The sequence below is a fragment of the Eptatretus burgeri genome, chromosome 13 (genome assembly GCF_056783735.1).
Source record: "Eptatretus burgeri isolate ZD-2024b chromosome 13, Ebu_testis_v1, whole genome shotgun sequence".
Lineage (NCBI taxonomy): Eukaryota > Metazoa > Chordata > Myxini > Myxiniformes > Myxinidae > Eptatretus > Eptatretus burgeri.
In genome coordinates, this window is record NC_140973.1 from 6,739,416 (window position 1) to 6,747,893 (window position 8,478).

Genomic DNA, 8,478 nt, shown 5'->3' on the forward strand with positions numbered 1-8,478 from the left:
GAGGAAGAGAGGAAGAGAGGAAGAGAGCAAGAGAGGAAGAGAGGAAGAGAGGAAGAGAGGAAGAGAGGAAGAGAGGAAGAGAGGAAGAGAGGAAGAGAGGAAGAGAGGAAGAGAGGAAGAGAGGAAGAGAGGAAGAGAGGAAGAGAGGAAGAGAGGAAGAGAGGAAGAGAGGAAGAGAGGAAGAGAGGAAGAGAGGAAGAGAGGAAGAGAGGAAGAGAGGAAGAGAGGAAGAGAGGAAGAGAGGAAGAGAGGAAGAGAGGAAGAGAGGAAGAGAGGAAGAGAGGAAGAGAGGAAGAGAGGAAGAGAGGAAGAGAGGAAGAGAGGAAGAGAGGAAGAGAGGAAGAGAGGAAGAGAGGAAGAGAGGAAGAGAGGAAGAGAGGAAGAGAGGAAGAGAGGAAGAGGGGAAGAGAGGAAGAGAGGAAGAGAGGAAGAGAGGAAGAGAGGAGGAGGGGAAGAGAGGAAGAGAGGTAGAGAGGAAGAGAGGAAGAGAGGAAGAGAGGAAGAGAGGAAGAGAGGAAGAGAGGAAGAGAGGAAGAGAGGAAGAGAGGAAGAGAGGAAGAGAGGAAGAGAGGAAGAGAGGAAGAGAGGAAGAGAGGAAGAGAGGAAGAGAGGAAGAGAGGAAGAGAGGAAGAGAGGAAGAGAGGAAGAGAGGAAGAGAGGAAGAGAGGAAGAGAGGAAGAGAGGAAGAGAGAGAGACACAGAGAGAGAGAGAGAGAGACACAGAGAGAGAGATAGAGAGAGAGAGAGAGAGAGAGAGAGAGAGAGAGAGAGAGAGAGAGAGAGAGAGAGAGAGAGAGAGAGAGAGAGAGAGAGAGAGAGAGAGAGAGAGAGACTTTTGACTTTTATGTCCTTTTATTACAAAAAAGTATAAAAGGTAAAAATTCAATACAACAAAGCAAAGGATTATATACAAGAGTGGAAAAAAGAAGAGAAGAAACCAATTCAATTTTCAAGTAATCGATAAAGCATTGATAACAATTTATACACAAGGAACACCCCCAAAAAATACATTAGAGAGAGGAGAAGATGATAAGAAGAGAGGAAGCAACACAGGCTCCACACGTACCGCCAGAGACTGAGCAACAGCCCCTTGCGTTTGCACGTGCGTGCCAAGAGAGAGAGAGAGAGAGAGAGAGATAGACAGAGAGAGAGAGAGAGAGAGAGAGAGAGAGAGACACAGACACTTTTGGCCTCTTGATTGTTTGGGATCATGATGTAACAAGAGAAGTTATACCAGTACAAGCAAATGCCTGAGCATTGCCCAACAAAGAAACAAGGTAAATTAAAACTTCAATGTAAGTACACCATCAACAAGTTCACATAAGGATGTGTTCACACACCAGTGTTGTGAGAACAGTGTACAATCACTGGAATTAATTTCAAGGTGCACTCGTGCTGTGACCAAGGTTTTAAAGAGATGAACAACATCGGAAACAGAATCACAAACATCTTGAAGTTTGCGTTTCCTTGACATGTATATAGCAAGCTTCGCTTCAGAGGACAAATAATTTGCTAACAGGCACTCGTATTTACGCTGGTGGAAGATGCTAAAACCGTAAACAAAACGACAACAAGTAAAAGTTAGGCCGAGTCCCCGGATAGCACGTGATAAGACTGTAAAAGGGGTGCCAACCTTGAGCAATCAATAAAAATGTGAAAAATAGTTTCTGTGGCACCGCAGAAGGGACACAATTCTGTGTTATCTGGAGATATACGATGAGATAAAACATTGGATGGTAAAATGTAATGTGCCAGTCGCCACTGCAAATCTCCGGAGCGCTTGGCAGTGGGTGCCTTGTACATAACATGCCAGTTGATCGAAGTAGAATGAGTGGTCTGAAGCATTCTCCCCCAATGTGCTTGTGGTTCCGCAGGTCTATCGGGAACAAGGGTTTTAACACACAAAGCGTAAACAGAAGATTTTTCCATCAATTTAAAGGAGGTGAAACCTTGAAAATGAAGCAAAAGCTCTGGAAAGGGATGTAGGGATAAAGAAAGGTTAGCTTCTACCTGTGGAATCCATTTCAGATTAGTTTGCTTGAAAAGGCGCAGAATCACAGAAAAGATTCTCCCAATAATTCGAATGGACCTCACTCCAGTGGCCACGGCGACGTCAGCAGCTGGCTTCCACTTATAAGGAGAAGGAGTTCTGAGATCTTTTACCTTCGTACATCCAGCATCAATAAACTTCTGCACAAGAATATAATTGCTGCAGACCCCTTCAAAAATGGGGTTTAAAAAGATAGGCTCATTTAAAAACATTTCCAGGGAGTAGTCATTGTTATTTCGGCGAACAGTGACTGCCTGCCATGCCTTCAGCATGCTTCTATAAAACAGGGGGACTGATGCTATATCAACTTTCTTGGTGTCAATAAGGAACAGTTGCTGATCGTAGCCGAGTTTCCCCGCCTGCCGAAGCAGGCAGTGAGCCAAGGCCTTCCACGAGACGTCCGTGTACAGCAGTCTGCGAAGCGAAAGGAGGCGAAAAGCCATCACCTTGCTGGTAATAGCAATCAGCCCCTGTCCTCCTTCAGCAACAGGCAGGTTTAACACACCAGGTTGGAGCCAATGCTTTCCTCCCCAAAAGAAGTCAATAAGAATTGATTGTAATTTTTTAAGAAACAAATCTGGGGGCTGCAGTGCTATAAAAACGTGCCAAAGCATTGATGCTGCAAGGTTGTTTATAACAAGGGTTCGGCCCCGATAGGAGAGTTGACAAAGTAAGCCCTTCCACTTTCGTAAACGTCTCAGTTTTAATTATTAGAGATTCCCAGTTTTTTAAAATGAAGTTCTCAGTTCCAAGAAAGACGCCTAGGTAAAGAATTCCATCCCTTTCCCATTTAAGTTTCTCGGGAAGAGTCGGAGGAATGGCGCCATTTTGTGGACCAAGATGGAGAGCTCTGCTTTTTCCCCAGTTCACTTTTGTGGAACTTGCCAAACCAAATTCATGAATGCAATGGACCAAGGCTGAGACGTCCTCATTCGAGCGAACGATTGCACAAAGATCATCTGCATAAGCAATCACTTTAAACGGGTTCGCCATTGGTTGAGGAAGGAAACCAAGAAGACGTGCACGCAACCGAACGAGCAAAGGCTCAATCGCAAGAGAGTACAGGAGGCCAGAAAGAGGGCACCCTTGACGAATGCCTCTATTAACCGGGAAAGGGGGACATAAAATGTTGTTAACCTTTAAGAGACTAAAAGTGTTGTTATACAGTAACTGCACATGAGAGATAAAATTTTCCCCAAAACCAAACCCCCGTAAAACAGAGAAAAGATAAAAATGATCAATGGTATCAAAGGGCTTTTCTTGATCTAAGAACACCAACCCGACATTTCTTTGCTCAAGAGAACAGATGTCAATTATATCACGCACAATAAAGATACTGTCATGAATTGTCCTCTTCGGGACACAGTAAGACTGATCTGGGTGTACGATCTCCTCGATTATGGCTTTAAGGCGGTTGGCAAGGGCCTTGGAAAATATTTTGTAGTCTGCACAGAGTAATGAGATGGGACGCCAGTTGTGTGGTTGCTGAAGGTCTCCTTTTTTGGGGATAAGGGCGAGGACAGCCCTCCGGCAGCTTAATGGCAGTGAGCCTGATCGTCGACCGTCGATTATAACCTCAAGTAGTTCTGGTCCGAGGAGGTCCCAAAAGGTTTTATAAAATTCCGCAGGAATTCCATCCAGGCCGGAGGCCTTACCCGAGGGTAGAGTTTGAAGAGCAGCTTGGAGTTCCTCCAAAGTTACTTCCTTGTCCATTTGTAGAACTGCAGATTTTGACAAGGTAGGTAAGGAAGAAGTCAGCACTGTTACCATTTTGTTGTCGATTTTCGGAGCATGATAAAGTTCAGTAAAGTAGTGTCTGAGTGAGGCTCTGACATCTTTTTGATTGTGTGTTATCCTTCCTTCCTTTGTCCTTACTGAAGTTATCTGCTGACTTCTCTTTGTTTGATCTTCCAGTCCAAAAAAGAACTTAGAGGAGGTGTCCAGGTAGCACAAATTCTCCAGTCGGAGACGAATCAGCGCTCCTCTGGCTTGCTTTGCACAAAGTCCAGCAAGAGGTTGGTTCTTTCATGATTTGAGGCCAAGAGGTTGGTCTGCAAATATAATATTTCTTTGGCAAGCAAGGATTGAAGGGCAGAGTCATATTTGGTGTGGTAGGCTCCATATTGTTGGCAAAAGGATCTTATTTGCACTTTGACGTTGTCCCACCATTTTCCAAGGCAGGGGAAGGAAGTTTTACGTTGGAGCAAGGCTCTCCAGAACACACCAAAGGCATCGACAAACAGTTGGTCATCCAAGAGGCTTGCGTTGAAGGTCCAGTAGGCAGCACCACGATTCCGAACTGGTTGGTGAATCCGAAGTGCGACCATGTGATGGTCTGAGAAGCCGCTCGGAATAATGTCCATATTGCTCACAACATTTAAAAAGGTACTGTTGATGTAGAAACGGTCCAATCTTGCAAGTGATACGTGGCCTTTTGAACACCGACTCCACGTGTATTGTGGGAGAGAAAGATTGCGGATTCTTCACACATCAACCAGGGAAAACTTGGACAAGGCTCTCAACAAAGGCGCTGCGCTTGCTGGGTGCGGCTCCTCTCCATTACGATCAATGGTGGGGTCCATCGTGCAGTTAAAATCTCCACCCAAGCAGACAAGTCCATCAAAATCAATGTGTACAAGAGACGTTTCTAAGTGTGTGTAAAAGGCGAGTCTCTCCGTGCTATCGCTAGGTGCGTAGACATTCAGTACGGTGTGTTTAAAGCCATTGTGTGTGAAGGTGAGTGAAATCAAATACCCTTTGATAATCTCATTAAAAACAACACTGGGACTACAAAAGGAAGGTTGTAAATAAACAGCCACCCCAGCCCTTGGGTGTTCCAGACTACTAAAAAACCATTTTCCCCTCATTGTCCTTTGCCATTCACTTGCACAAGAGGAGCTGCATCTTGTTTCTTGCAAAAGCAAAACATCAATGTGATTTGTCTCAACAAACTGTTTAAGTTCTGCTTTACGGATGGAGGAGCGTCCCCCATTAATATTTAAACTCGCTATAGAGAAGGCCATAGGCTAACACAGAGTTTGGGTGTGTCAAAAACTTAGTCTCTCTGTGTCTGCAGCTCATTCTTTGCTTTGAGGATGCATTTCCGGAGTCGATACACTTGTGATTCCGTCACACCAAGCTGTCCGGCTTTGAGGAGCAAAAGCTTCGCAGAGATTATAAAGCCGGACAAGTCAGGGAAAAAGTTTTTAATTTTAACATGTTTCTTGCGAAAGGTGTCATGAAGAAACTTTATGGTATCAGCAGGTGGAACACTGGTAACACTCTCCGAATCTTGGGAAACTGGATCATTCCATGCTTCAGCACTGCCACAAGAAGCAAGTGATGAGTCCCCGTCCGAATCATAATCCGAGTACTGATTGGTGTCCATTACATTATCGTTATGCTCCAAAGATGGAGCTGATGGTTTAATAAGGGAGGCCTCACATTCCACTTCCAAAGGGGGAGAAGGAGTCGGGGAAGGAAGAGTGGAGGGAGGAGGAGTGGGGGGAGGAGGAGTGGGGGGAGGTGGAGTAGGGGAGGTGGAGTAGGGGGAGGTGGAGTAGGGGGAGGTGGAGTAGGGGAGGTGGAGTGGGGGAGGTGGAATAGGGGAGGTGGAGGGGTGGGAAGAGGAAGAAGATTAGAAGTGGGAGGGGGAGGAGGAGGAGGAGTGGGAGGGTGAAGAAAACGGGGAGGAGGAAGAATACTAATGGAAGGAACGTTATATTCCGCTTGAGATGAACCTGGTGTTTCACTAGTTGAAGCTTTACACCCTGATTCAACCAGGTTTGGAGTAATTGGTGACTTAGAAACGGTACACATTTCACTGTTGGTCTTTACAGGGAGGGGGGTTACAGTGGATTCGGTGTTAATATCCAAGGTGCCTGTGACTATGGGAGTGGTCACGTGTGCTCCCTGCTGCACAAAACCAATCTCCTCCTCATGTTCACTAACCCCACCGACAAAAAAGTCATCATCCGCTGGAGCAATTACATCAAATCGATTTTTCGTTTTAAAAAGAGCATCTATTGTTGCTTCCAAACACGAGTCATTATTCTCGGCAGCCGGCGCCATCTTTTTTGCACAGCTCGCCGTCACATCTTGACTATTGTTATCATTTAAATGCTTCAATTTATGTTTCCTTTTTGAAGGAACAACGGTGAAGCTTTCGTCATCTGTCAGGGGAGGATTTACCTCCACTTTCGACGGCCCAGGCAGATTGTTCGAGTTTGAAGCGTCACCAACGTGCCCAACTCTAGATATACCACTATTCGTCTCAATGGGTTCGACCACACTAGATATGCCACTTAATATATTCTTGGGGCAATCGCTTTTTAAATGTCCCGATTCACCACAGATAAAACAAGTTGTGGTCTCCGTTGCGATATAAATCTGGTAATTGCGGTTTTTATTTTTTAAAGTCATAACTGCATTGAGCGATTGAGCGTTGTTTTTTAGAATGATATAGCAATGACGTCGGAACGACATGATGTGGCGAACCGAAGCGTCAGAGCGGAGACGAAGTGGGATCATGGAGATTCGTGACACAACTGTGCCAAAAACGCTTAATGCAGCTACAATCTCCTCACTCGAGAAGAAGGGCGGGATGTTGGACAGTGTTAATTTTACCGCCATCGTATCGAGATAACTAACGTTGACGAAGACGTCCGGCGGTACGGATAGACCGGTTTCGACCGCCTGAGCCTCGTGTCGCTCCTCCGACAAGAAAACCACGACACGTTGGCTCATTTTCGAAGCGGCGAGAACATTCTCGATTCCTACGAGCTCTCCCAGAGCCATCACCACGTTCTCAACACTAACTCCATCCGGTGGAGTAATTGTCACTCCATTTTTCCGAGTGAGTGACTCGTACACACTATTGTGCAAACATCCGTTTGCCATAGCTTAAAGCAAAAGAAGAGAAGTTTAAGTTTAACAAAGGAAAACCGTCACAAGCAACCAGCAAGTGGGGTCAAATGAAGTATAAGGGAAAGGAAGAGTATAAGGAAGAAGCTAAACCACCGATAAACGGCAGGCCTATGAAAACAAGGCAGATGAAAAAGTAGGCCCAGAAACCCGAAGGTTTCAAGGAAAACCCACAAGGCACCTACCGTGCACGCTCTCCTTCTCTCTCTCTCGTCTCAGCAGGAAGGGAAACAGGGAAAAAAACTCCACAAACACGTACGGGGACACAGAGGGAAACGAAATAGGGACAGGAACAACACCAACACAGCACAGTACTCACAGCTGCACACACAGAGCCGCCATGACGCCACACCCATGCACGACTCACCAACGACCAGCAGGGGGAGAGAGAGAGAAAGAGAGAAAGAGAGAAAGAGAGAAAGAGAGAAAGAGAGAGAGAGAGAAAGAGAGAGAGAGGGAGAAAGAGGAAAGAGAGAGAGAGAGAGAAAGAGGAAAGAGAGAGAGAGAGAGAAAGAGGAAAGAGAGAGAGAGAGAGAAAGAGGAAAGAGAGAGAGAGAGAGAAAGAGGAAAGAGAGAGAGAGAGAGAAAGAGGAAAGAGAGAGAGAGAGAGAGGAAAGAGAGAGAGAGAGAGGAAAGAGAGAGAGAGAGAGAAAGAGGAAAGAGAGAGAGAGAGAGGAAAGAGAGAGAGAGAGAGAAAGAGGAAAGAGAGAGAGAGAGAGAAAGAGGAAAGAGAGAGAGAGAGAGAGAAAGAGGAAAGAGAGAGAGAGAGAGAGAAAGAGGAAAGAGAGAGAGAGAGAGAAAGAGGAAGAAAGAGGAAAGAGAGAGAAAGAGGAAAGAGAGAGAAAGAGGAAAGAGAGAGAAAGAGGAAAGAGAGAGAAAGAGGAAAGAGAGAGAAAGAGGAAAGAGAGAGAAAGAGGAAAGAGAGAGAAAGAGGAAAGAGAGAGAAAGAGGAAAGAGAGAGAAAGAGGAAAGAGAGAGAAAGAGGAAAGAGAGAGAAAGAGGAAAGAGAGAGAAAGAGGAAAGAGAGAGAAAGAGGAAAGAGAGAGAAAGAGGAAAGAGAGAGAAAGAGGAAAGAGAGAGAAAGAGGAAAGAGAGAGAAAGAGGAAAGAGAGAGAAAGAGGAAAGAGAGAGAAAGAGGAAAGAGAGAGGAAGAGGAAAGAGAGAGAAGAGGAAAGAGAGAGGAAGAGGAAAGAGAGAGGAAGAGGAAAGAGAGAGGAAGAGGAAAGAGAGAGAGAGAGGAAAGAGAGAGAGAGAGGAAAGAGAGAGAGAGGAAAGAGAGAGAGAGAGGAAAGAGAGAAAGAGGAAAGAGAGAAAGAGGAAAGAGAGAAAGAGGAAAGAGGAAAGAGAGAAAGAGGAAAGAGAGAAAGCGGAAAGAGAGAAAGAGGAAAGAGAGAAAGAGGAAAGAGAGAAAGAGGAAAGAGAGAAAGAGGAAAGAGAGAAAGAGGAGAGAGAAAGAGAGAGAGTCGCGTCCGTTTGTCTTTAACCAAACCGGTTAAACCTCATAC

The 8,478-nt window shown here is 45.4% G+C and overlaps 1 long non-coding RNA gene across 1 annotated transcript in view; it reads right to left on the reverse strand.

Annotated features, from left to right (window-relative positions):
* The window catches only part of LOC147013761 (uncharacterized), a 12,323-nt gene extending 4,976 nt beyond the window's left edge, over positions 1-7,347 (reverse strand). The window contains exon 1 of the long non-coding RNA XR_015050504.1: positions 7,159-7,347. This is a non-coding gene — a long non-coding RNA (uncharacterized LOC147013761). The remainder of the gene's footprint in view (positions 1-7,158) is intronic.
* Between the last annotated feature and the right edge of the window lie 1,131 nt (positions 7,348-8,478).